Source organism: Bos taurus, chromosome 6 (genome assembly GCF_002263795.3).
Source record: "Bos taurus isolate L1 Dominette 01449 registration number 42190680 breed Hereford chromosome 6, ARS-UCD2.0, whole genome shotgun sequence".
Taxonomy (NCBI): Eukaryota; Metazoa; Chordata; class Mammalia; order Artiodactyla; family Bovidae; genus Bos; species Bos taurus.
In genome coordinates, this window is record NC_037333.1 from 23468270 (window position 1) to 23495717 (window position 27448).

The window sequence follows — 27448 nt, forward strand, 5'->3', positions numbered from 1 at the left end:
TGGCCTGTTTTTTTCCCCTTTCTTCACAGTACTGCTACTAAAAACACCTTTTTATTGGCACTTGAACTCTGCCATTTGACTCTTCACTGTTCTCATTTCCTGAAAGCAGTTAAATTTTCTTGCTCTTATCTTTGCAGTTTTGTGCAGCGTTGGTACCAAGCTGCTCCGCTTTGTTTTCGTGTTGTTCCCATCTTGCGGGTGGGTGGGGGGGTTGTTCACTGGTACTCAGTATCCTTGGAAGGGTTCCCTTATTTCATGCCAGATGAAAATAAAATGAATCCTGCTCCTTCATTCTTTTATAGTTAGCTTTTTGCAGAACCAAGTTTAGAGTTAGAAAATTGAAAAAAATCACACTCTTAACACTGAAGATAGAATGACAGTCATTCTCAGAGAAGGACTCTTTGGTCCTTGTTGTTGAAATTTTAGTCTGTAGGATGAGGATTGCTTTTCCTTGCCTTAGTGATGTAAGTAATGTGTGTGTGTGCATGCTAAGTTACTTCAGTTGTGTCAACTCTTTGGGACCACGTGGCCTGAAGCCCTCCAGGCTCCTCTGTCCATGGGATTCTCCAGGTGAGAATGCTAGAGTGGTTTGCCATCCCCTTCTCCAGGGGATCTTCCCAACCCAGGGATCAAACCTGTGTTTCTTACGTCTCCTGCGTTGGCAGGCAGGTTCTTTACCACTAGGGTGACCTGGGAAGCCCTAGTGATGTAATAGTGCATGCCAAGTAACACCCAAAACTGTGTATTTACCTATGAAATGCTGTTGTGTTTGTTTTTTCAAATAAATGTGTATGGTTTCTGAACTATGTCTACTTTTTAAAAAAGTTGTGACTCTAAATGATTTGTCCTGAAGGACTTGTGTGTTTGCTTTTTATTTTAGTTAAGGTGTATAAAAAATAAATGTGTCTGGACATGCTTGCTTCTATAGAGCTGCTGTCCTGGAGTTGCTTATAAGCCTTATCACTGGTAACATATAAGTGAGAAAATGGAATCACAGTTTGGATCACATAGCTCACTGGGACATGGAAGCACAAGTTATGTCTGTGGTACTGGATAAGAGTCATTTGATAGCAAATAACATTAAAAAGCATCAAAAATAGCTTGTCTTACAACTAGAAGTCCAAGGATAGATTTGGCTTTAAACACACCTGTAAAGAGGTGTAAAGAGGTGTGGTTTTCCTCTTTATCCCTCTGGGATGCTTTCCTCTTACTTGCTTTATAATCATGCAGGCTTTTTCCATGTTGGAGCAGAGGTACCTACCAGGAAACCCTTACTTGGTTCTTTCACTAGAGTTCTTAGAGTAGGTCTGACCCAGCATCCATCAGAATCCATATGATCTCTCTTAAAAGATTCTTCTTGCATCATATGCCCACTTTTGGATCAGTCATTGTGAAGGTCTCATAGGCCAAGCAGTTATTTACAAATTAATTATAGTGTAATTACTAATTAGAACACTGCCTGTTGAACTCTAAAATGAGGGAATCGCTGTGATTGTGTCGTGTTTTGGTAAAACTCTTGTAGCTGAAACACTTGTTTTTTTCTATCAGAAGTGTATTTGTTTCAAGGAACACATTGAAATATTACCTTTAAAAAATATCCCATTGGCTGTGGTGATCTGTTTCTTAAATATTTTTTAAGTACCTCTATTATTTTAATATCCATATGTCAGTGAATAGTTTCAATTGATTACATTTTAGGGTAGCTTGTAGGGAATGCCTCCCTAATGCTAGTGTCTGATTTCAAATGTAAACTATTTTAATCACAATTTGGGATAGATTACTTCTAGATTTTATATATATATATATATATATATACACACACACACAGACACACACACACATATACTGGAAGAGTTATGTTTATAAACTCTTAGTAGTTTTTATAAGATAAAATATTATTTCCTGATCTTGTTCCTGGATTTAATGATTCTTCATAATTTTTTGGCCTGCTGTTCCTCTGTTCACTGACTCCTGTAGAAAATGGGAATTGAGTGGAGGAAATGTGAGATACACACAGTATCTTATATATTCTTCACCATTATTCTAGGGAAGTAGATTTCTCCTTTTGAGAAGAGAAAATTGATATAAAGGGGCTAATTGCACCCAACTCAGTATATTTAATAAACACAATACCGTAAAGACTAGTGTATTTAAAAGTTTGGGCTTCCCTTGTGTCTCAGCTGGTAAAGAATCTGATCCCTGGGTTGGGAAGATCCCCTGGGGAAGGGAAAGGCTATCCACTCCAGTATTCTGGCCTGGAGAACTCCATGAACTGTATAGTCCATGGGGGTTGCAAATAGTCAGACATGACTGAGCAACTTTCACTTCACTTAAAAGTATTTACTGGATCTACTTTGCCACACTTAGTAGGCTATTAATTTCGTATTAACATAAGTTTATTATCTCTTGGATGTTTAAACATATTCAGTAGTTGATACCTTTATAGTTTCATTCTGAACCCTCCTCTTAATATCCCTGAATGAATTCTTAACTCATATGTTTTTCAACTAATTTGAGAGAATTTTTTTCTTTTTTAACCCCATCCTAGCTGAAAGAAACTACTATTCCAAAACTACTGTCAATTTTGTGTTATCATCTAATCTACTACCACCCATTCAAAATTGATGATTTAATGTTTGAAGGAGTATATTTAGTTTGTTTCAATTAAGGAACCTGGCTTGTCATGTGAAATTTTCATGGACTCTAGAGTAAGACTCATACAACTTCTAGCTGCTCTAGAAATTTATTGAAACTTAATGAACACTAAACAGATGTTTATGGGTGTGAGTGAACCTTAAATGAGGCATCTCCACTAATTTGTAGCCTTTCCTTGGAGGTATGCCAAACAGCTGAAAATCAGTAGTCAGCTATAATCTTCATCATTTCAAAAATAGCATATCACTAGCTTTTAAAAGTGATCATGCAATTTGTTCCTCATTCTTTTGTGGGGCCACATATTACTGAAGGAATTTCAGATAACTTTCTCATCTGTTCTTCCTTTTGTAAGCCAGGCAGCTTTTTTCAATCTGAGAAATCTCTTTGAGAGAGAATGCATTCAAAACCTCAGTAGCTCATAAGAGTGAGTGCCTGCTTTTGAAATAATTTTTTCCTCTTCATTATCATTCTCATTTGCTGTCAAGTTAATTTTTTTGTTTGTTTGTTTAGAAGTTGCTCGTCCAGCAGAAATGAACCTAGTCTGCTTTAAGATGCTTGGAAACCTGTGTAGAACAATGTAGGAATATAGAAGATTTGGAAAAAGAATCTCCAAAGTAGTTATCATTATGCCTTTCTTAGAATTTAGGTCCTTTTGTGCAGTATCACATGCAAGTGGTAGTATGTAGCGGACAGAACTTTGTAGTGTCAGAGTTCTCTTAAATTTATAGTGCATTTTATGTTCATTTGAAAATAGAGAATGCGGGCTCTATTACATTAGACCCAAGCATAAGGTTTTACATCCCAACTTTAAGAAACCTCTTCTTGTCCTTAACTACAACAGAATACTTTAATGGTCTGTTGATAGACACCATTTATCATAGTCTGCTCTTAATATACTGTATGTCTTTATGTTATACTATGTACAGGTCCAGAACGATTATTCCAGTCCTAAAGATATAATTTTAATCAGTCTAATAATTTTAATCAGGCTCCTAGATTAATAGTTTAAGATTGTTTAGGTAAAGGTATGCCTACCTCTTATCAATCTGTCCTAAATCTAAACACATTACTAATGAATCCTACTTACCTACCATTTTCATGATTTCTTTCAAACTATTTTATTATTCAAGGAAGAATATATAATTCTGTTTCCTTTCATGGGAAAATAATTTTTACTTAAAAAAAATATAGTTGAAGTTATAGTTCTAAAGTATGCTGTAAACTTACTTGAAAGGAATAATTTCATAAACAAATGTTAGTAGGTTATTTCAGTAGTAAATTTTTTCATACCATTTGTTTAAATATTTCGGAATCCATTACAAAGTAAAAATCCAATATTTTTCTAAAGCATGTGTGTATGCTATATTTTTAGTGAGTAATTTATATCCTAGAATGCTTTGATGTGTTATTTACTACACTGCAGCTATGTTTTAGAAAGTGAGAAATAATAATAGGCGACACTTGTTGAGTGGTTACATGTATCCAGTACTGTTCCCGCCTATTTTTCATGTGGCAGTTTCCCTGATATTCAGAACAACTTCAAGAGGTAGGTACTCTGATCATCACATTTTACAGCTGAGGAAATTGAGTCACAGAATGAATAACTTACCCAAGATCACACAGTTCGTAAGTGATGTTGGAGTCTCAACCCAGTGACTATGATTCCAGAGCCCATTTTTGCTTTTATGCAATATGTCTCCCAAAAGATTATAAGATTGCTGAGACTCTTACCAAGTAGATCATCAGGTTCAAATCTACACATACCCAGTTTATTGAATAGTCTTCTCTGATTAGAAGAAATGACAAATAATATTGTTTAATTCAGATATTAGACATGACAAGTCATGCCATTATGGCACATATATTTTAATATGACATTATGTTTAATTTTTAGCCTTGTTTTAATCATGATCCTTGGAAATTATCTAAATCTAAAGAATAATGAAATGTACTGAAACAGCAAAATAGAACTAGATAAAGAGTTTGAAGTGGCAGGGGATACTGAACCGAGCATTTAAGACTGCAGGGCAGTAAGGAAATTCATTTGTGTGATAACTTTTCATAAATACATAAAATTGAAGGAAAATTTCTACTATCTTGATTATGGATTGAATTAGTGGAAATTACATCATGTTACCAAGGGGCAAATTGAAGAGGTTCATCTTTTTGTGTGCGCATGTGGGTATGTGTGTACGTGTTGGGAGTGCTGAGATAAAAAGAGCCTCAAGGTTGTGTTAAAAAATAACCCGTGGCTTGGTTTTATTTTTCTGAGGGCTGCTTGTCTAGCTTTGTCTAGCTGAATACAGTCAGGTGGGTTATGGAAAATGATTGTGGGGAATTGGGCAGGTGTTTAATAGAGATGAATGAAACATTGGGGAAAAGTATTTAAATAAATTTTCAAGGATATTTGCTTTGTTGTATGTGAAATGATTCCCTTCTCTATCCTCCAAGAAAACTTGAAAAAATCAAGTTTTTTGGTTATTGTTTTTGAGATGATGTTTGTATTTTTCTCAAATGCTTCATAAAAGACTGATTTCTAGTAGAAAAGACTGTGTCATGGAGGTGACATCATGGAACAAGAAAATCGACTTACATTCAAGTTACAAGTTTTTAAATACTAATTAACTATGACATATAAGGAAATACTTGGGCCTAGGTTAATTATTGATGCACCTTTCAGATTTGATTCCTTATCCACATCTGCATTTTCTCCCATTATTTGTTCATGACCTTGGGATATTAGAAGTTTTAGAAGATAGTGACCATTTGAAGTCTGTGGCACTCGCATTGGTAAAACTTGTCATCTAATCCAGTGCCCTGTATTCTAACCCTGGAAAAGATCACCATTTATAAAACAAATCTCACTTGATTTTTTTTCTCATTGACTTAGTGGTTCTTTATAATGCAAATGTTGCAAATAAGTTGCAAAAATGTAAAATCACATTTATTCAGTGGATTGCCTATGATGAGATGAATCCAGTGGGGTAATGTATTTTACCTAAGAAATGACATTGGGTCTGTCATTCTCAATTATCTCTGATCTGCTTAAAGATGTTGGTAATGTTACTGGTATATCAGAGATTATATGTAACTTTCTATGATAGTTTCATCTGCTGCTGCTGCTGCTGCTGCTGCTAAGTCTGCTAAGTCGCTTCAGTCGTGTCCGACTCTGTGCGACGCCATAGATGGCAGCCCACCAGGCTCCTCCGTCCCTGGGATTCTCCAGGCAAGAACACTGGAGTGGGTTGCCGTTTCCTTCTCCATTGCATGAAAGTGAAAAGTGAAAGTGAAGTCGCTCAGTCGTGTCCGACTCTTAGCGACCCCATGGACTACAGCCCACCAGGCTCCTCCGTCCATGGGATTTCCCAGGCAAGAGTACTGGAGTGGGGTGCCGTTGATAGTTTCATCTAGTTGCCTTCAAATATCCATTCTAACCTTCCATTTTAGTAATAATAAAACTCTGCTTTTTTATCTCAGCACCTTGCTGTCCTATCCAGTCAGAAAACCTACATTCCTTAACTTTCTTTGCAGCCAAGTGTGTGCATGTGACTAGTTCTGTTTATTGGGAAAAAGTTGAAGTACTGATTGTTACTTTGAGACACATCCTTAAAAAGGAAGACTAACACATTTCTTTTCCTGATTCCTTCATTCTGCTTCCTGGAATACAGATGTGATAGCTGCAGCTCTGACAGCCATTTTGGACCATGAGGATAAAAATCACACTCTAGAGAGTATGGAGTAGTCAGCTGAAAGGAGTATGAGTCTTTGATGATTTTGTGGGATTGTCATACTAAATCTGGATTGCCTACCTTGATTTATTTTCCATGAGAGGGAATTAAACTCCTATCTTATTTAAGTCAGTGTTAATTTTGGGTTTGTTGTATGTAGCTGAATCTAATTCTAGCAGATATGATTCCCTTCAAGTACAAAAAGACTGGTGAATAGGATCTTTCTTGGATGCTTAATTGACTTTATTCTCATGGACATATTTCTGCATCCTGAATGAGAAACTGATTCCCATGTGTAAATGTCAGTGAACAATGGGAAGCAGCAAAGTACGTACAGGAAGAAGAATGTGAACTTGACTTCAAATCCTACTGACTATATGTAAGTTATTTAACCCCATTGAATCTCGGTTTTCTTTTCTGTAAAACTAGGATTGTATTGTTGTCCAAGATTCTTTTTGAATAAAATATAAACGCTTGACTCAAAGTGTAGCACACAGTGGACTCAGAATTTACATTTGTGTCTTCATGTTTTTCCTTTATATTATGGAATCCGAGTCCGGTCAAATGGTATTTTACTCTAATGGTGGAGAGGAAATAAAGCCAGAAAATGGCAACATGTTAAAGCTATTGGCAGAAAAAAAAGGTTATGAAACTTATGCCAGATAGGAGATAGGAGGACCTTCATCAAAGGGCAGTCATAGAAGGATACAGGCAAAAAGTGATTATAAAAATTCTGTGCGATCTAAAATGAGAATTGGAATTTCAGGACCTAATATTTATATTTTAAGGCTAGTTTCAGGGCTTTGTACACAGAGAATAGACATTTAGTGATGTAAGTTAAACTTGCTATACGTAGGACTGTGACGCTTAAATGAGAAATCAAAGCAAGAGCTATTTGTTTCTAATTATTTTTTGAAAAACTATGAATAAAATACATTATGCTACTGCAGAACATCTTTTATCAAAGAGGAGAGTAAGTAGTGTTTCTTGTAATGAAGGAAGATGGCCATTCAGATAACTCAAAGAAACAGATTGGAGGAATTTTTGATTTTTACTTTAGTCTCCTCTCTCTAGTTCACATAAAAAATATAGAAAGTAGGGATTACTTTTATTCTCTTAAAAATATATCAAGTTAGATATTTTTCATTAAATTATTTAAGGTGATAAATGGCAAGATAATACCATTATTTGTAGCTTTCACAACAAGCACCTTAAGGGTTACTATTTTGAAAATTAACTCTTTTGTTAACTTGGTAGGTTACATCTCCTTAATTAAAATATGATAAATTAGAAGCCTTAACTCCAGAACTTATTCTTTAAAATCAACATATGTTGAAATACCTATAGTAATGTTGCCAGTACAAGTGTTGGATAGTGTGGTGCAAACATATTTTTACAAATATCTGATTTCCTTCCGTTTCTGGATTGTCTCCCAGTTTTAAATGTAGGGTAGGTGATGAAATCACTGGGCATTAGATGCACTTAAATGTTGCAGATGCATTCTATTTTGTGTCACAATTACTTGAGAGCCTCTGCTTACTCTTTCCTGTTGCACAGTAAGGACTGTGTTCTCCTGGTATTTCTCCCTTAAGGGAAATGCTCCTTAGAATAAAGAGCTTTGGGCACCATTTCCCCCATTGTTCATGTGTTTGTTAATCAGCTGGGATTCACATTTGATTATGCCAACACTCATTTTCACAGACATTTAGAAGTTAAGTTTTAAATAATCCAAACAAGGTGTATATTAAATTTTTTTTTAATTTAAAATTCTGTTAATGTATAATATACCAAAAACCCAGGGTAGCCATTTGCGTATAATAAATCATGCCTTCTTCTAGGAATTTTTAAAGTATGTTTAATGAGACTCCTGAGTAGACAGCTGTGCTGTCTAAATTGCCTTAGACTCTGAAAGCATTTTAAATGGAAGTTGCTACCAGCATGGAGTGCTGATCTCTATACAGACTGCTAAAGAGGGTGGTTCAGAAAGGTAAAGCTGGAATGTTTTCTTGCAACTCAGAGCATTAACTATACAAATTAAGAGAAAACTGTAAAAAATCTTCATGTCTACCATGTTTGGAGATATCAGCTAGACAAATAAGAACACTAATTTGAACTGTCAAGAAAAGGACCCTTCATTTTATAATAATACATCTTAGAAAAGAAGGTGACTCTTTTCTATCAGAACCTCAATGGTATGGCCTAGAGATTAATTCCACATATAAGATTCTGTTAGGACTCATAATATCCTGGTATATTTGTCTTATATTTTGGTTTACATTTCTAAAGCACTTCTTTATGCTCACTTGTGTTTTGATTGTCTTATAAATTCTGTTTGCAATTTGCCCCTATATCACTAATCTATACACTTTCTTTTTCAAATTATAGTTAATTACTTGAAATTTCTTCAGAAAATGATTATATATTTTTTCAAAGAACATTTTACTAAAGGAGGAGCTATTTTAACTATTTTGTTTTACACATGATCTTTGAACATTAATAAAGTGAATGGCCAGTCATCCAATCCAGCAGCTAAAAATCGTTCATGAATGTTCTATAAGAATGTAAAAATATGATTCTAAATATTTTATTTCATACATTTGTATTTTCTTCTTAGATAAAATTTTTTCTCCAAGGTTAACTATTCACAAAATAGTATTTGATAAATTCTACCTTCTTTGGTATGTCTCTTCACATAATTAAAATTATGGTTAATACACTTACAATGAAAATGAAGTTGAATTTGTTGTAAAGATCCATGTTATATAATTGCAGTATTTTGCTTTACACAATAAGTATGCTGCATATGTGTATCTTCTTTATGAAGTTTTTAGTTCAAGAGAATATAGTTTAAATCAAAAGTATGTGTAATCTTTACATATTTTTCTCATTCACTTCTGATTGTCTTTTTCAACTGCTTATAGATTAGATGAGGTATTGGTGTGAGCCACCCAGAACAGCATTTGACAAAGAGTAATCCATGGACGGAGGAGCCTGGTAGGCTGTAGTCCATGGGGTCGCTAAGAGTTGGACACGACTGAGTGACTTCACTTTCAGTTTTCACTTTCATGCATTGGAGAAGGAAACGGCAACCCACTCCAGTGTTCTTGCCTGGAGAATCCCAGGGACGGGGGAGCCTGGTGGGCTGCCGTCTATGGGGTCGCACAGAGTCGGACACGACTGAAGTGACTTAGCAGCAGCAGCAGCAGGCATTCATTAAATGTCAACTAGTATTATAATTTTGATACTTAAATGTATATTATGATATATAGCAGTGGATGGTAGAGGATTGAGTCTGGAAAACTTATTAATGGATTTTATGCATATCTCCATACCTACTTTGAGTGGAAAGAGATAAATTTAAGAAGAAATAATGCATTTGCTGTCTAACACAAGGTGTGAATGCACATGTTTCTTCAGAACGTGAGCCTTGCTAACAGAAAAATGGCAGCATTATTCTGAAAGATGGTACACCAGGATTTAGTGCTGTTTTATAGTATAGTAATGGAGCAGGAGTTGGGGACCAGAACACCTAATAAATAGCTGCATGGCTTCAGGTAACATAGTCAGTTTTTTAATATTTTCAAATTCCTCATTAGATAAATAGGAGTAATACCACTAAACTGATAGAACTGGTTGTAAAGAGCAAATGAAATAACATGTGTAAAGAATAAGACACAATACTAGGCTTTTAACAAATTTTAATTCTCTTTCTACTAGGACAGAGAAGAGAAGAATGGCAAGAAGATGCTAGAAGTAGAAAAACAAAATTGAACATGGGGCACTGTGTTTGCATAATTTTTTTTAAAAATGTACACTTAATTCCTAGAATTTTAGCTATACTTGAGTTCACTGGCAAGTAAATCCTAAAATGATGGATTATCTATTTCACTGCTATGATTTATTTAATGTGAATGAGAATTGACTCTAATTCTTGATCTTTAAATTAGTCTCTTTTTATTAAGCTTACTTTTTGTGTGATTTTATTCTTTGCTTAAATGAAAAGATTTTGATATTTTTCACTGTTCCATTTAGTATTAACTGAATTTTCTGCCCATGCCTTAGGATGATGAATTTCTAGTAATCTGCTATTTCATCTCAAGTATATTAATATAAATGTATCTTGGCAATGAAATCTATAATTTCTATTTAATGTGAAGAAGACCCTTGACTCAGGATCTTATGCATGCATTCTACAGAATTTTGTCATGGATTTAATGTATTATTACATCGTATTTTTTTTTTTTCTGAATTCAAGTAAATAATATTAATTTATAAAATCAAACGAATTCCTTCTTTCTTTTGAAATGAAGTTTCGGTAGTTTACCTGCATTATTATTCTTGCAGGACAAGTATCACTCTCTTTGAAATAGTTTGAGAGCTATTTGTGTGATTCCATTATTCCTGTTAACCAAGTTAAAATAGAGCTTAATAATCATTATTATTGGCTACTGAGAATTCATTTTTTTTTAAAATTAAGCCTTATTTTGTAGCATTATGTTAATTGTGAGAAACTTAAAAAACCTTGGCAGTGAAAAACAAAATAACAAAGTAGTGTACGGAAAATCAGGAAGTCAGTCATGGAAAGCTGTTCTTTGTGGAAGTTGCTCGGTCATGTCCGACTCTTCGCGACCCCTTGGACTTTACAGTCCGTGCGATTCTCCAGGCCAGAATACTGGAGTGTGTCTCCTTTCCCTTCTCCAGGGGATCTTCCCAACCCAGGGATTGAACCCAGGTCTCCCACATTGCAGGCAGATTCTTTACCAGCTGAGCCACAGCACTTAACACAAATACAATTATTAGTAATACATCAATTGAAAAAAGTATAATTGGTATATTTTAGTTAAACTTTAGTAGATGTTAGGTAATTTCAAAATTTGTCAAGTTTTTGTAATTGAACTTATTTAAACAAATCTTTACGTGTTAATCTTTTCATATTGAATGTGGGATATAGAATTAGAGTCTTTGAGTTTGTTGAATTATTAGGATAAGTTGACAAATACATGTTTTCTTTTAAAATACAGTAATATGTGCCATTTAAAAAGTGTTTTTTTCTTTTTAGATTGGTGTGAGAATATTCTGCAGCAATACTCGATTGTATTATGTAGTTGAGATAGGCTCTCGTTTGATTGATTCTGACTACCTCTCATTCTTGTGTAGACTGTAAAGAGAATCAATCAGCAGAATAATGTCTGTTCCTATGCGGTATGCCTAGATTTCTATTTAAAAGATACACAACTGGAATTTTCTCATGGCCCAACCTGAGAGATAATGTACTTTTTCTTTTAGCAGCTTTATTTTGTTTTGACAGGGCCCTGTTTCTTTCTTCATAATTAGTGTTTCAGAAAGTTTTTTCTGAGCCCTAGAGCAGGAAGAAGCTTAAGGGGACTGTCACGTGTATTTGCCCTCACCCCATGCATGTGTAGACACACAAACGCACACACACATTTTGCCTTTGGGTTTCAGGTGTTTATATGACACCCACATCACAGCAGAACTACTGCAGAGCCTGGCTCTCCCCACTTGAGAAGGATTGTGTTTCTTCTGTTCTATTATTTATGGATTATTGTCAAGTAGAAAGCTTTGTCATTTTATAATATCCCCAGGAATAAAGTCCCTTACAATGGGAAGACACAGGAAGTACCAAGATAACACCTGATGCACAGTATCCTTTTTTTTTTTTCCCCTTTCGATTCCCTTCCTTTTAAAATCATAGATGACAAAGGTCTTGCCCTCAAAGTACAGAAAGGGAATGGCAGAGGAAGATGGGGCTGAGAGAGCTCTTTGTACTAAAACCCTGGATTCCCTTTTCTGGGATTAACTTTTTTTCACTAATATAAAACTTTTCATCTCATGTGTATATGTGTATATAGTTTCACATCATGGAAAGTATACTTTAATTGAATAATCAAGTGTTTTGTAAATATTAAAATAAATTAATTTTTGACTTAAATTTTGTATAAAAAGTCATTGTGAAAAATGTATATGCCAGGTATGGTAATAACAAAAATATGAGTATACTGCATATATTGTGCAGTGGTAATAACACAAACTATTAGGCTTTTGTAGAGTAGTTTCTCATTGCCATCCTTAAAGTCTAGGATTACTTTGTCTCTGATATAGTCATCTTGGAAGAAGGTAATTTAAAAATTTCCATTTGCATAGCATGAAGAATTTCAAATGTGAAAAATATATGAAAATCTGGATCAATTGTTTTTAATTTCACATTCTAGGTGAGCTCTTCAACGTGTGAATCTTTAAGGCCCCAAAGAGGACTGCTTGTTATATGTGGACATGAGTCATTACAAGATGTGTTTGTTGTTTGGGACACACCCAATAGATGAAAAGGCTAAAAAATGTGTAAGATGTAATTAGGAAATTCTCTCTTGATTACTCAGTTGCCATTGTGCTTTCTTTATCATGAATTATTTGGGGATAGACAGATTCAGTAGATTCATGGTAAGAATTCCTATTGTGAAACGGCAGTGTGTGTCTTTTGCTGAAAACTGACTCAGCATAGAATGGGAGTCCACATAAAATTGTTAACGAAAAGTATATCCTTTAAAAAAGCAGTGAATACTTTAGCTATAGCCTCACTGGTTACGTTGGTTTGTGAAAAAGCACTGAACACAGTATTTTCTCTGAAGGAAGGCTCCACATACCAAGCACCTAGGGCCCAGCTGTTGGCCACAAGACACAACTGGCCGGTTTAGAAATGTCAGAGAAAAGAGAAAATCCCAACCAGAAAATGTCATGTGGTTGACCATGTTTTAACCTTTTAAGTACCAGACCAGTTGTAACTACATTTTATCATCAAGAGAGTAACCATTTGTCACATAACTGAGACAAGTCATTTGTTAGGAGAGAGCTTTTTCAGGGAGTAAGTTTCTCCATCTGCAGACTTTCAGTTCAATTCAGTTCAGTCGCTCAGTCGTGTCCGACTCTTTGCGACACCATGAATCGCAGCACTCCAGGCCTCCCTGTTCATCACCAACTCCTGGAGTTCACTCAGACTCACGTCCATCGAGTCAGTGATGCCATCCAGCCATCTCATCCTCTGTCGTCCCCTTCTCCTCCTGCCCCCAATCCCTCCTAGCAATCAGAGTCTTTTCCAATGAGTCAACTCTTTGAATGAGGTGGCCAAAGTACTGGAGTTTCAGCTTTAGCATCATTCCTTCCAAAGAAATCCCAGGGCTGATCTTCAGAATGGACTGGTTGGATCTCCTTGTAGTCCAAGGGACTCTCAAGAATTCAGCAAACTGTAGAATGCAGACTAAAAGAATGTTGACTTTAGAATTCGGCAAAGGAAGGTTCATTTTCAGCTGAGAAGTCAGCTAACCGTGGTCACCTATCTGGTTTCCTAGGTTTGTGCTGCCAAACTACATTCTCAGAATTGTTTTGCAGTGTTAAAAGCTCCCAAACACTAAAAATATGGCAGTTATTCATCCTCATCTCAGTGTCCTCTCTTCAAGTTCTCTTGGACCAGGAGAAGTGAGGCTGTAACGACAGCCTTGACTGGGGCAAAAGTGTACAGGGTGGAGTTCTAGCCTCAGACGTTGTTTTCCATGGAATGTGGGGTCCTTTGTGTAAGGACACTGTCCCAGTCAAGTCTGGTGTTCTTTGATTTCAAATGAAAGGGAAGTGCTATCTTTTAATTCGACTTCAGATTCCTTGAATGTACACCATGATTTAAGATTAGTGTGTTTTGCTGGGAAACATGATATGCATTTTGGTAGAGCTGTTATACCTACAGTGCCAGCCTCCAGCTTAGGTACTTAAGAGAAGAGAAGAGGTGATGCATCCATGGAGACCATCAACAGGTGCTTGGGGCTCAGAAGTTTTCCTGGAAGAGAAAGAGCTCTGTCCCTGACTCATATACCTGGTCTTGCTTGGAAACCTTGCAGCTCACTGTTTTTGTCTATCTGTGCAATAATTCTCACATAGGCTTCAGCAGTACATGAACCGTGAACTTCCAGATGTTCAAGCTGGTTTTAGAAAAGGCAGAGGAACCAGAGATCAAATTGCCAACATCCGCTGGATCATCGAAAAAGCAAGAGAGTTCCAGGAAAACATCTATTTCTGCTTTATTGACTATGCCAACACCTTTGACTGTGTGGATCACATTAAACTGTGGAAAATTCTGAAAGAGATGGGAATACCAGACCACCTGACCTGCCTCTTGAGAAACCTGTATGCAGGTCAGGAAGCAACAGTTAGAACTGGACATGGAACAACAGACTGGTTCCAAATAGGAAAAGGAGTACGTCAAGGCTGTATATTGTCACCCTGATTATTTAACTTATATGCAGAGTACATCATGAGAAACGCTGGGCTGGAAGAAGCACAAGCTGGAATTAAGATTGCCAGGAGAAATATTAGTAACCTCAGATATGCAGATGACACCACCCTTATGGCAGAAAGTGAAGAGGAACTCAAAAGCCTCTTGATGAAAGTGAAAGAGGAGAGTGAAAAAGTTGGCTTAAAGCTCAACATTCAGAAAACGAAGATCATGGCATCCGGTCCCATCAGTTCATGGGAAATAGATGGGGAAACAGTGGAAACAGTGTCAGACTTTATTTTTGGGGGCTCCAAAATCACTGCAGATGGTGACTGCAGCCATGAAATTAAAAGACGCTTACTCCTTGGAAGGAAAGTTATGACCAACCTAGATAGCGTATTGAAAAGCAGAGACATTACTCTGCCAACAAAGCTCCATTTAGTCAAGGCTATGGTTTTTCCAGTGGTCGTGTATGGATGTGAGAGTTGGACTGTGAAGAAAGCTGAGCACTGAAGTATTGATTCTTTTGAACTGTGTTGTTGGAGAAGACTCTTGAGAGTCCCTTGGACTGCAAGGAGATCCAACCAGTGCATTCTAAAGGAAATCAGTCCTGGGTGTTCTTTGGAAGGAGTGATGCTGAAGCTGAAGCTGAAGCTCCAATACTTTGGCCACCTCATGCGAAGAGTTGACTCATTGGAAAAGACTCTGATGCTGGGAGGGATTGGGGGCAGGAGGAGAAGGGGACAACAGAGGATGAGATGGCTGGATGGCATCACCGACTTGATGGACATGAGTTTGGGTGAACTCCGGGAGTTGGTGATGGACATGGAGGCCTGTTGTGCTGCAATTCATGGGGTCGCAAAGAGTCGGACAGTTAAGCGACTGAACTGAACTGAAACCAAATGAAACAGAGAGAAATGAGAGGACATTTTCACAAAACAAGCAATCTATATGAAATAAGGGAGTTGGATATGGTCCTCAATAGTTCTATAATGCCTGATGTGTCAACTTCAGAATTAGTATAGGAAAAAAGTGAATGAAATCTGTAGCTTTGCTACTACTGAGTATTTTTTCCTTTTGGATCAGCATACGAGATTTTTTGTCTTCATTTATTTTTCTGAGAAGTGAGTATGGTAGTGGGTGTTGGTTGTTCAGTTGCTAAGTTGTGTCTGACTCTTTGCGATCCCATGATCGCATGCCAGCTTTCCCTGTATACAGCCCATATTCCTTGACTTTTTGTGTAGCTCACACATCAGTTATTACTGTTGCTTTCTTACTGGAAATTTTCTTTCACCCTCACTTTGGCTTTACCTCCAAATGCCGCCTTCTGTTGGCTGAAATCTAGCACTGTAATTTGTGGCTTTCCGGAGAGGGAACCTCCATGGTCAGGTGGAGAAAGCAGGCTGCATTCCAAACTGGGAGTGAGTGGTATATGTTCCAAACAGAGCTCTGATTCTGGAGTGAGTTGGGGGTTGGCGGAGGTGGGGAGTTGGCTACTAATTCAAGCCTCACCTGAGGCAGTATTTTTGAAACAGAAAAGTACCCTCTCTAATTAGCTCCCCCACTATGCAATTAGATTAATGATAGCCAACCAATATAGAAACCGCTTCCAGAATAAGCTAACCAAAGGAAAGATCTTCCAAGGACATGACAAAGCACTAATTTTCCTGCATGAAAGAATTTGTAGCTTTACTTCTTATATTAGTGGTGGCATGCCTCATCCCCTTATGATGCTAAAGTGCATTCTTCTTTTTGGGAGGCAGAGTTAAAATGTCTTTCTCCTGAATATGACTCTTTATGGGGGAAAAAAAATCTCTTACTTAAGCATACCATCCAAGTAAATCCTGCTCGCAAAACACTGTGTGAAGCTTTGAAATGAACTAGTGTAGTTGGTAATAGAGTTCTCAGGTACTGGAAATGGATGTATTTCCATCATTTCAGATACACTGAATATGTGATCATTTTTGTGAATCAGGAAATACTCTTAGAAAACTATTTAGTTGTTAGGCTAGGTATATTTCAGTGATAACGCAGTGTATGTTATTAAAATATTTTTTATACTCTTAGATGCTAGAAAATGATATGTGTAGACGTTAAAAGCTTTATCATCGATTTTTTTCCCTAAACTCTTTCCTCAACTCCAAAAAAGCCTTTGACAACTGTTTACTGCTTTTGAAGTAGAAAGACTGTGATGAATGATTTCATTCTGAATGTGCACTCAAATAGAAAGTTTTGATATTACTAATCTTATTTTATCCTATTCAAAGAATATGGTTACCTTTTACTTTTTATATAAAAAAGGGATGATCGTTATTGTTTTCCCTTCACACTAGTACTTTGAAAGAAGTGTCATCTAGGCTTTCTCATCAGTTAGCTTAGCCCTAAATTAAATCGTGGAAACAGGTCATTATGATTCACATTTTAAATATTTGTCGGTTTTCTAGAAAACTTCAATTATGATTAAAAATGACCATTTAATTTCATTTTAACATCTTTTTTGGAAGTGTGAAACACATTTCTGTAAATGGGTTTCCATAAACCATGAGTCAAGGGTTCAGAGTGTTGTACTTCCCAAGTTATGCAGAAAGTATTCTTTATTTCCTTTGATCACTTCTTAAAAATGTGACTAAAAAGTAGTAGAGGATGACAGAAAGAGTAACACCTTTCCTGGTCTCAAATAGTTCCATTTTCAAAGATTTACAGTTCACATGAGCAGAAAAGTTACTAACAAAGCAGTTAAGCTGTTTGAAAACCAAGCAGCTTTTCTTGCCTGGATGCAGTGAAACCTTTTCGAGCCATTCCAAACCACTGGGATCATTTGCTCTGATTTCAGATAAGCAAAATAAAATAAACAGACTCTTGCCCATGTGGGAACTGGTTCTGCAGACTCTTGTTCTGACTCTTCAAAGCCTGAATATCTCCCCAGTATCTTTGAATGAGTCTCATTGTTTATTTATTATGCTTTTCACAAGTGCTTGTAACTTCATCCTTGTTTTACTAATAGCTTTCTTCTAAAGTGGATTGACATTTCAGTTAGTTTTCAAAGGCCTCAATGTTTTTCCTTAAATTGGGCCTTACTTGCTGATGGGCCTGTTTAGACTGTCTCATATAAATTGTAGCATATCAAAATAAGGAGCATTTATTAGAGATTTGTGAATTTGTTTTGTTATTATTAAAAATGTAGGGTTAAATTTTTTTTTATTAGAATTCTTTAATTACTCAGGTAGGTAAATTAAATAAATGGATATCAAGTTTAGAACCTATGGAAGTTGTGGATTTTATGTTAAAACCTACTGGATACAGCAGAAATTAACACAACATTGTAAATCATCTATATTTCAATAAAAATTAACTTATTGGATATGTGAAGATAAGTTTTCATTCATTTTTAAATACAAAACTGTCTAAAATCTTAACATGAAGAATTTAGAAGATTGATCAGTGACTTCCTTAATCTGGATGAGCAAGCTTTAAACTCCACACAACATTCTTTGTTTGATTCTTTTTACAATAACTTTAAAAAACATAAATTAAAACTTTTTCACCTGTAGAAATGACTACAGTAGTTGCCTTATACCAAGAATGAAAACTTACAAACGACAGCATAGAAAGGAGCATCATCAGGCAAAATTCAGAAACATGTTCTAGTACACAGTGAAAGTTACTAAATGATAAAAATTCAATTAAATAGAAAAAGCATGGATTATTCAAAAAATCATATAGTATAGCATACGGGCTTGTTCAATATCGTACACAAAAATAGATTCTAAATATATGAAGAACATAAGATTAAAAGCAATCTAAATAAAAATGTTAAGAGAAAACATAGGAGAATATTAGTAACATATCCTGATGAAAGTGGTCTTTGGAAGCTTGCTATAAAACTTTGATCTATAAAGGAAATACTGAAAGATTTGGTTACATAAAAAGTAAAAATTCTCACTTGCAAAAGATACCATAAACAAAGGCAGAAAAAAGTTTGCAGAAAATGTGGTAGAAAATTTATGTGATTATGTAAAGGGTTTTAGTTTGTCTCAGTGGTCCTGTCTTTCTAGGAATCCATTGTACAGAAAATACCAATACATATAATACATAAGGATAGAATACAAGGTTTCTATTGTTAATAACCTATGTGTTTTAATGTAAGTTAATTATATATGTTAATTTATGTTGTATACATGATATATAAGTTAATTAAAATGTATTTTTATTAATTAAAGCGGTGAAAACTTTTTGAGCTAAATATAGTACATTCAGGCTATGGAATATTGTGCAGCTTTAAAAATAGATTTGTAGATATCTATACCTCACAAGCTGGAATCAAGATTGCCGGGAGAAATATCAATAACCTCAGATATGCAGATGACACCACCCTTATGGCAGAAAGTGAAGAGGAACTCAAAAGCCTCTTGATGAAAGTGAAAGAGGAGAGTGAAAAAGTTGGCTTAAAGCTCAACATTCAGAAAACTAAGATCATGGCATCTGGTCCCATCAGTTCATGGGAAATAGATGGGGAAACAGTGGAAATAGTGTCAGACGTTATCTTTTTGGGCTCCAAAATCACTGCAGATGGTGATTGCAGCCATGAAATTAAAAGACGCTTACTCCTTGGAAGAAAAGTTATGACCAACCTAGATAGCATATTCAAAAGCAGAGACATTACTTTGCCAACAAAGGTCCGTCTAGTCAAGGCTATGGTTTTTCCAGTGGTCGTGTATGGATGCGAGAGTTGGACTGTGAAGAAAGCTGAGCACCGAAGAATTGATGCTTTTGAACTTTGGTGTTGGAGAAGACTCCTGAGAGTCCCATGGACTGCAAGGAGATCCAACCAGTGCATTATAAAGGAGGTCAGCCCTGTGTTCATTGGAAGGAATGATGCTAAAGCTGAAACTCCAGTACTTTGGCCACCTCATGCGAAGAGTTGACTCATTGGAAAAGATTCTGATGCTGGGAGGGATTGGGACAGGAGAAGGGGACGACAGAGGATGAGATGGCTGGATGGCATCACTGACTCGATGGACGTGAGTTTGAGTGAACTCCGGGAGATGGTAATGGACAGGGGGGCTTGGCGTGCTGCGATTCATGAGGTCGCAAAGAGTCGGACATGACTGAGCGACTGAACTGGACTGAACTGATACCCTTGGGAAAATGTACATGGTATTTTTTAAGAGAACAAAATAAATTTCAGATACTTGTGTACATAGATACATGAGTTTGTATATTATATCATTTTTATTAATAAACAATTATCCATACAGTGCATACATTTTTATATTTTTATGTGTGGGCATGTGTGCTAAGTTGATTTAGTTGTGTCCGACTTTGCAACTTGATAGACTGTAGCCTGACAGACTCCTCTGTCCAGGGGCTTCTCCAGGCAAGAATACTGGAGTGGGTTCTTTACCGCTAGAGCCACCTGGGAAGCCCCTATTTTTGTGTACATATAATGAAAAGATGGAAATTTTCCTTGGGGTGAGTTAATGTGAGACTGTTGACAAGCTGGAGGTAAAAAAAACGTGAATACCCATTACACATGTAATTTTCAAAGTACTGGTAAAATTTTTTAAATAGAAAATTTGACCATTTAACTTTAAGGAGATATTAATTTTTAGCAAGTCAGAATTGAACATTTGATGAACAAATTATTACTGAATTCAGATGCTAGTAGACTGTACATTCTGCATTATACTTCTTATTTTGACATAGTCATGGGGGAGAGTAAAGCCCTTCTTCATTATGAAACATCTCTCTGGTATTTCTTAATAAAGAGATGAATTTTGAAGTGGGATACAGCTTTGAATGACACTTTGGCTTTATTTAATGTCCACTCCCAATTGTAAAGTGAGACATAACTTTGTCCCTAAGCTTTGCACTTAGTTTATAACTCTGCCTTGGAGTGATTCAGGAGGCACTTACTGCATACTCCTAAATGACAGTGGCTGAGAGCCAGGAACTTTTGATTTGTCATGCTAGTCTCCGTCTTGCTGATATTTGGCCAAATGACTCTTCTGACTCTGAGACTCAATTTCTCCTTTTGTCAAAGGGGAACGATAATGTTGAGAATTAACTAGTGCGTACTTTTAGATTGTTTGGAGCTCTGTATAAAAGTGTATGGTAAGGACTGATTTAGACATGACTTGTATTAATTATCTTTTTATTGGTGGATGCTATAATGAATTGTCATTACAGATCAAGTGTCATTTATTGCTTTGTGGTAGTATACTGATTTTGAAAAGTATTGTCCTTACCCCTGGGTTATATAATTCTATTGGAAGACCTTGATGCTGGGAAAAATTGAAGACAGGAGGAGAGGTGGATAACAGAGGATGAGATGGTTGGATGGCATCACTGACTCAATGGACATGAGTTTGAGCAAATTCCGGGAGATAGTGTAGGACAGGGAAGCCTGGTGTGCTGCAGTCCACGAAGTCACAAAGAGTCGGACATGACCTAGCAACTGAACAACAAAGATCCTTATAACAATGTAATATTTCAGCAGGTCTTCTCATAGTATTAGAGCCAGAACAGACCTTGAAGATGAGGCTGCAGGTACATTTCAAAGATCAAACTGAAGTGAATTCCCCATCCATGGGATTTCATTCCAGCAACGTGCTGAGAAGTATTTCTGCCATAAGTGAATTAATAAATCATCTCTTTACTCTCGATATAGAGCTCTTTCTATAGCGTTTATACATTTTACTTAATATTTCCCTATTTTCGTACTTGGAAAAAGTATTATTCAGAAGTCCAGGTAATCTCTACCAGTGAGATTAATTACTGTTTCAAAGCAAAGGTATACCCTTGTAGAAGCTGGTAGTTTTGCTTTCATTTTTACTTATTTTCTTTCAAACTGAAATTTCTTTAAGATACCCTACAAACTGTATTCAATGAACCAGTTGCGAAAGACAAATATGAGTCATATTTACTTGCATGTTTTATTTTAATTAACTAGTTTCTTTTGAGCTCAAGTGATTTAAAATACATACATACATGTGTGTGTATATATATATATATATATATATACATTAAAAAAATAGTATCTTGTTATTTGGAGTAAGCTCTGTCATTAAGTATGTAAAAAAAGTACAAGATAATTTTTAAAATAGGTAAAATACCCTTTAAAAACCTAAGCAAGACTATTTTTCTTAGAAGGAGCATTGTTGTTACATTTCTTGGGTGAAGAATGACAAGAGAATTGGGTGATTCATACACTAATTTCACTGGGAATATTTGAGTAGGGAGGACCTAGTATGTAATAAGCAGTGATGTGTATCAATTTGATTTTGATAGTAAGTAAATTGAACTTGTAGGCTCAATAAGTTTTGGACATTTGAAGGCATGGATGCTTGCTTTATGTCATCTGTGTGTGTGTGTGTGTGTAGTTATGTAAATTAAACATTTTATATGTATGTATATATGTGCATTTGTAGATATAGGTGTATATAAATATGATTACTGTGTTGGTATTTGAGATGATTCTATTTGTGATGAATAGTGGTGACTTCTGTTAAGGACTTTTGAAATTATTTTCCTAAGTTTGAGTACTTTCAGTGTTATACTGTTGAGCCCCCTTTTTTCCTTCTCATTTTTCTGCCTAATTATCTGTGAATAGTAATCAAAACAATGATATTATTGATATGGAGAGAACTCAGCATTGTTCAGAAATACATGATTTTAGGGGAGTGAATTTTCAATGCAGTCTGGAATAACATCTGAGACCTTATATAAAATGCTGTATTATGTGGCATAAAATGATTTAAAATATTAGTTTAGAAGTAATGACAAAAATTGTAACTCAATTATGCTTTAAAAAATTGGCAATGACTGTGTTTTATCACTATGGTAACACAAATGCCTTTTCCCTAATAAATTGTCATCACAGTTTATGTTTTGATGTGATCTTTGTCCTTTGTGTGTCAGGAAAACCTAAGCCAAGATATGTGACTTGGCCAGTCTTTGATCCAAACAGGTTTTCTGACTAAACATGTTTTATAATATTTCTATGATTCACATCTTCTGGATACAAAGTATTTACACGGCTAATTTGATGTGAAAGCTTGGAATGTTTAATACGTATGTGTACGAACCTTTTTACTTTGCCTCTGTTATGTAAAGTTGCTGATATTTTAGCTTATTTGTTCTTGTGATTTAAGTTATTTGTCTCTCTGAAATAGCAGTCAGCATGTTAGTCTGTTATTTGCCTTTTTACTTTCCTTTTCCCCACTCTTCCTTAGTAGACTGTGTTCCTGAAGGACAAAGACCATTAACTTTATAAGTCAAGTTATAACCATCACAGAGCTGGGATACATATAGATATTGAATAAAAGTTTGTTGAGAGAAAGCCTTTTAAAATAGCTATAGGGATGTGCAGGATACCAGTCTTTGATGATAAAGGGGGACAGTAGTACAAATGTGTCTTTACCTACCAATGCTTCTGATCGGATGAAATTAAGTTGGATACTTTGTAACAGAAATTATAACTCATTTACTCAGTATCTCTTATCCATGCTTACTGTGTGTTTGTTACAAACTTTCTATCCTTCAGCATTTTAGATACATGGAGGAGGGAAACTATAAAATTATGATATGTAACATTTATAAAAAAAAAAAAAGATTCCTGCTAGGTGTGGGTAATGACTGCCAGTTATTAGGTGACCTTGAATGAGCATTCTTTGCCTCAGTCCAGTTTAAAAGGGAGTGTGAAACTCTGGTCCTGAATGACTTTGAGGTGTACCTTAGGGACGCTTGAATCTGACGGGGAACACCTTTCTGTGACGCTGGTGTAGAAGAAGCTGTGTGACCTGGCTTGTGCTGATTCCAAGATCTACAAGGAAAACACCAGATCCTTAGATCTTCGGACCTGAGAGGAACCTCTAGAATCATTGTTTGCAATTGGCCTGTCACTGCTGAGAAAACCTGGTGGGCATTTGCACAATTCAGGCTGAGGAGAGCCTGTTCCTTTAAGAGCTGGTCCTCTCATTTCTGATCCTGTTGCTTTGTATCAGCAGTGTGCTCTGGCTCCTGAAGTGGTGGCGATAAAAGTAAAAACCGCTGAACTATTCAAACAAAAGGAACTATAATCAAAACATCATGATAAGGCATGAAAAACCAGTCCCCCACAAATTACCTTCATGTTTTACTTAAAAATGACTAAAATAGTATGCATCAGACTTTCAGTACCTGAGATTTAGCAGGGCAGGGGAATCCTCATTGCTCAAACCAGATTTTTGCACAGAACAACAGAGGAAAATGCTTGTGGAAGCTTCTGTTACCATGGATTATGTTCAGTTTTCTGCTAATAGCTGGCTATGTGGGGGGTGGGAGTGAGGGGGCGCAGAATTTGGGGCTACATGTTTGACCCTATCCCAGGGCTGGTCACCCAGTAGATTCTCCTTCCTGGCAACCCAGGTGATTGGCCAATATATCCTCTCTACATTCAAGTTACAGGGTTCCTAAAAGACCTTGGGTCAGCTTCAGTCACCTTATATAGATCTGCTGATGTTATCCTGGTTAAGCAGTGACGTGTATTATGAAATTAATTCATGGTGTCCATACGGTAATCACTTAGGTCATGGTAAATAAGTGTGATGATATTTTTTCTCCATGCTTTGGGTTCTTTATTGTTGAAACGGAAGTTTCTAGTTACTCTTTAACTTACCATATTGTGGCTACTTTGCTAAAATAGGTAGTATGTATCATACAGACTAAATCCCATTGCAGCTCTAAAAGAAATAGAGAAGAGGAGGGAGGCACAGGAAACTTTCACTTGCTAGTATCATTGACAGAAGGCAACCACTCTTTATTAAAAAGAACAGATCATAGGAGAAAATGAAGAAAGCAGCAGTATATAAATATTTCCTGCTTTGTCCCTGGTGGCTCAGATGGTAAAGAATCTGCCTGCCGATGCAGAAGATGCAAGAGACACAGATTTGATCCCTGGGTTGGAAAGGTTCCCCCAGAGGAGGGCATGGCAACCCACTGCAGTATTCTTGCCTAGAGAATCCCAAGGACAGAGGAACCTGGCGGGCTACAGTCCATCAGGTCCCAAAGAGTCAGACATGACCGAGTGACTAAGCACACACACAGCCGTATTTCATTTGCTGCTAACTTGCTGCTGCTAAGTTGCTTCAGTCGTGTCCGACTCTGTGCGACCCCATAGACAGAAGCCCACCAGGCTCCCCCGTCCCTGGAATTCTCCAGGCAAGAACACTGGAGTGGGTTGCCATTTCCTTCTCCAATGCATGAAAGTGAAAAGTGAAAATGAAGTCGCTCAGTCGTGTCCTACTCTTCGCGACCCCATGGACTGCAGCCTACCAGGCTCCTCCATCCATGGGATTTTCCAGGCAAGAGTACTGCAGTGGGGTGCCATCGCCTTCTCCCATTTCATTTGCTACTACCTGTAAACCAGAGAGATTTTGATAGGAACTTTGTATGTTCCTGGAATAACGTTGTGTCCAATTGTGCAGATATTAAAATTTTTCTAAGTAAGTCCTTAGCATTTAAATACATTGTTGTTTCACATGTTTTTTTTTAACTTCAAAACATTTCTACAGCAGCTTGACTGCAGACTTGTGTTGTAGAAGGGATTGTTAAGAAGGACACATTCTGTGTCTTAGCAGTGTTTAGCTACAAATCATTGACTAATTCAGACATAGTTTTAAGTGTCCTACCTTTGGGTATATGACTGTTTATCAATGGTGCATACCTTTGCATAAATGTAAATTTTTGCTCTGTGATACTAAATAAACTTCAGAAAAGATATCCTTTATTTTTAAAAAAGTAATTGGGAAATAGAAACATAGTAATCTAATTGAAACTCTTAGGAAAAGAAGCCTGTGAGTAAAATGCTTAAATAAAATGATATAATCACCAGAATCCATAAGAATAACACTGAGGTTCCATGTTTAAAGAGAAAATGTACATATTCTCCTAATTGCTTCATGATTATTTTTGAGGAGGTTAACCTAAAGCAAAAAAAAAAAAAAAAAGATGAACTGGTTTATCAGAACCTGGAGTGTAATGAAACTAGCTCATCCGTCCTCTTTTTATTCTTCCTTAGCCTTCTCATAGAGCTATTAAGGAATAGTTAAACGGATGAAGAATAGGCACTGGGAGACATATGGACCATGCTAGACTCTAGATGAACAATGGACTTTAAAATTTGCATAAGTATGTAATGCCTGTGTTTAATCGCAGAAACATACTAGCCAATATGTAATGGTTAACTCCTATCTTCCGCGGAGAATGAGACACAAATAGAATTTAAAGTGACCTAAAGGTTACTTTGACATTAATTAAATTTTATCTTAGAAAATTACTTTAACAAGCTTGGTAATTCTTAACAACATTTGGAAATTTCTCTCGGGCTACCATGTAAAAACATCTTTAAATTGCATACTTTTATTTTTTTAGGGTTAAATGGTTAGTGTGTCTCTGATCCTGACACATTTTGCGTGACAAACATAATATTCCTTAAGAAATTAAAAAAAAAAAAAAAACAGCCACAGCTTTGCCTGTTTTCAAATCAGTTACAAAGGACAACGGAGTGAGAAGGAACAATTCTTGAGGCCTTGCAACTGTGGGGAAACTTGTCTTAAGTTCATAAGATGTTGGGTCTGGTTTATCTAAGTGAAAAGATCCCAGTCTCTAGTGTTTGACTTGAATTTGAGTGATTTTCTTTTTACACTTTCCTCTGGGATTTAGAACCAGTTAAGAGGTCTCGTGGAAAAAGATGGAAACATCTTTAAATCATTGTGGTTGGTAATGTCTACATAGCAAAAGTTATTTGTAGACTTGCTAATTATCTGGTTAAATTTATTAGTGTTGACAGCAAAAAGCTATAATTTAGACCCCAAAGAGAAAAGTTTGAAGCAGACTAATCATATCAAAAGAATTGCCAAATTTCCTTTTTGTTTTATTCTGTCTAGACATGGTCTTAAATCACAGGATCCACAATGAGATTTTGAATGAGGGTGTCCAGTTTTTCAAAAGGAAATTTCCAGAAATGTTTAGGAAATGTTAATTAGGATTCTTTAAGTCTTAGACTGTGTGTGTGGGTATGCTCATGTTTGAGGTTTTCCACCTATGTATGCTTTATGTACAAATTAGAAAATTGATGCTTATTTTGATACAACTCATTTGTCTTATTATTCACAAAAGGATTTAAGGAACTAGCAAATGAGTGAATATCCTTTCAGATAAGTACTTCTTTCCCTTAAGTAATTGCCTATTAGTACTAGATGGTACAATGATAAAGAATCTGCCTGCCAGTGCAGGAGACATAAGAGACATGGTTCCATCCCTGGGTCAGGAAGATCCCTTGGAGTGGGAAATGGCAACCTGCTCCAGTATTCTTGCCTGAAAAATTCCATGGACAGAGGAGCCTGGAGCGCTATATCCATGAGTTGCAAAGAATCAGACGTGACTGAGTGATGAGAACACACACACATACACACACCATAATTAGATAATTAAATCATTTTAATATTATTCCCCTACTGGTTCCCAGTGTGGTCAGAATGGGGGTTTTGGTAATGTTTGGAGACATTTTTTGTTGTCACAACTAGGGGTAGGGGTCAGGTACTGGTGCTAATGAATAGAGGCCATGGATGCTGCTAAACATTCTTCAATGGACAGGACAGCCCCCCACAGCAAGGAATTGTCCACCCGCAAATTTCAGTCATGCCAAGACTAAGAAAACCTATCCTAGATGGGAAAAACTCTCTCTCTCTCTTCCTTGCCATATATAGTTTTTGCATCAGTTTTAATTTTTTCATCATTAACATTCACA

The 27448-nt window shown here is 36.3% G+C and overlaps 1 protein-coding gene across 2 annotated transcripts in view; it reads left to right on the forward strand.

Annotated features, from left to right (window-relative positions):
* The window catches only part of PPP3CA (protein phosphatase 3 catalytic subunit alpha), a 325559-nt gene that overhangs the window by 23541 nt on the left and 274570 nt on the right, over nucleotides 1-27448 (forward strand).